Genomic DNA, 2,728 nt, shown 5'->3' with positions numbered 1-2,728 from the left:
TCAAAACGGCAACGCTTCTCCTTCTTCGACACGGCTGGACGGCGACGCGACACGGCGCGGCGAGCGGCGGCGAGGCAGCAGCGCGGTCTTCTCTCTCTTCTCCTTCCTCATCTCTTCCTCTCTCTTCTCTGTACGACCTGACGGCACGGTGGCAGTGACACCCGCCGGCGCCGCCCTCACTCTCCCCTCCCCTTTCTTCCCGCGATCCCTCTCCTCTCTTCCCTTTCTGTTTCAGCTGAAGCTACATGTGTTGGGGTGTGTGTTATTTTTTTTTTTTTTCTGTTTGCTAATGGAAAGGGGAGGCGGCTTAGGGTTTCATTAGGGTAAAGGAAAAGTGGTATAATTAGGGTTAGGGTTTGCATATGGAATTGGCGATTTTGGGTTTAATTTGAGTAAAATAATTTTAATAAAATTGGAGTATAAAGTATTAATATTTGAAAAACTAATTTAATCTCTAAAGTTACTTTAAAATATTATTTGTGGTATAAAAATACTAATTGATTCTCAATAAATTACTTGAGCTGTTTAAATAGAGAAATAGTCCTGTTTAAGATTATTTTTTTTTATCTTTAACTTAAAGTATTAAATGATATAAATTAAATTATCTAAAATCAAATCTTATAAAATTCTTATTATTTCATAACTACCAATTTTATAATTTAAATATAGAAAATAATTCAATAATTATAAAATTAGACAAAATTCTAATTTAAATAGTCAAACCTCATTATTTTTTGAATTTGTAGAACTTTAATCATGAATAGAAAAATAATCCATAAGTATAGAGTTTGGATAAAAACCTTAATTTATTTCAAATCCAATTAATTACCTTTACTTATTTTCAATAAAAATAATTTCTGAAATTAAAACTATAAATAAATATATGATTTGATATTAGTTTAAAATAGGACTTTTCAAAAGTCTTGGGTCTTACAATTAACATATACAAGATCAAAGAAGCGTTCACAAACAAAACCATCCACATCAACAAATCTCAAAACTATGGCCATTTGCTCTTTTTTAGATTCATCACGAGTTTCATCAATGATAATACAAAATTTAGCATCTCCAATATCCTTTCTAATTGAGTTTCTTACCATTGTAGCAAGAACATATGTAGAATTTCTTTCTGAACATCACTTGAAGTATATTTAGCAAATCTAGGAGCATTTTCCAAAACAAGCTTCTGAACACTACTATTGTAAGAACCAAAAAACTTTAACAATTCAATAAGGCTACCTCGATTATCTGAACTCGAACTTTCATCATGGCCTCTATAAGCACAATCTTGAAAAGTCAACCATCTAATACAATCAATTATGCTCCAAGTCTACGTCGATTATTCTCAATTTCCTCTGATGTTTGTCGTTTCATAAGTGTATCAACATGTTGTAATTGCTTCATCAAATCATCACATGATTTTGTTGCCCTATGATGGAACGAATTGGGGCCTTTGCCAATGTGATTCAAAAGAGGACAATCTTTTTCACTATTTACCTTCTTCCAATTCCTGAAGCCGTTTTCAATGAAAGCATTTGAACCTGTATTGATTGAAGATTTTATAGCAAATAGGTAGCATGATAAACAATATACAGCATCATCTTCAATAGAATACTCTAACCATGAAGGATATAATTCAAAGTAAGAAGCTTGAAAATGACGACGATGACTTGGGTCGCTCGAGAATGGATACTTATCAAGTATTGGTTGATTTGGTCCAGCTTTAAGATAAGCTCGACGAATTTCATCTCTTTTACTTGGATGAAACTTCCAAATCATTATTGGTCGAATTCCTGGATCTTTTACCAAATGACATACTTCCATTTGTTCAGGATTAAGTCGTGGGCGCTTTGTCTTTGAACTATCTTGTTGAGGAGCTAAAGTATTCATGTTTGATGCCTCAAGTATTGAAGAGGTTGGTGTTGATGTAACAACATTAGAAACATTTTCACTCTTCTGGCTAGTCTTTTTGAAAAAAGTATCTATTGTTTTCATCTTGCTCATGATTCAACTAAATTCCTACAATTAAGAATTTACATAGATAATAAGATAAACATTATGCAACTTAACTAAACTCAATTTATTTTATTTTTTGCAAATCAATAATATCAATGTCACAAACAATTAATAATGAGAAAAAATTAAAAACAATACAAGGATAACATTATAATTATATGATTATCATCTTCAATTTTTTTCAAAAACCTAAATTATTATTATAATATTATAAACTAGATAAATAAATAAATAAATATATAAATTATTCATAAAAACAAATAAAATAAATAACTTACAAAAGAAAGAAGAATGAAAGATGATAATAGAAGACCAAAGACTACTTGCTATCCTCTAAGTTGTAATGATAATAGAAATATGGAGTAAGTTTTCTTATTGAAAGAAGAGGAAGAATGGAAGAAGTGACTTGTTGACTTCTTGTTATTGCCTTTTCAGATTATTCACTTTTAAAATGGATTAGGACTTTTTGTTTAACTAAACATATGACCCACTATTTATAACCCAAATAACACACTACTTTCTAATTCATTTCTTAAATGAAATTACGGACAACATATATTTTTCAAAGGGAAGAGGCCTACTTTTTTTTTTTAGGAAAAGCACTCTTTGATTTTTTATTATTCTTGTAAACAAATTTTTTTGGGAGGGGGCCACTGCCTCCCCTGCAACATACGAAGTTTTGCCCCTGCAACGTACAGGACTGAGAAGGGTA

Source organism: Arachis ipaensis, chromosome B07 (genome assembly GCF_000816755.2).
Source record: "Arachis ipaensis cultivar K30076 chromosome B07, Araip1.1, whole genome shotgun sequence".
NCBI lineage: Eukaryota > Viridiplantae > Streptophyta > Magnoliopsida > Fabales > Fabaceae > Arachis > Arachis ipaensis.
The sequence above is the reverse complement of the archived record's forward strand: the minus strand, read 5'-3'. Positions refer to the sequence as shown.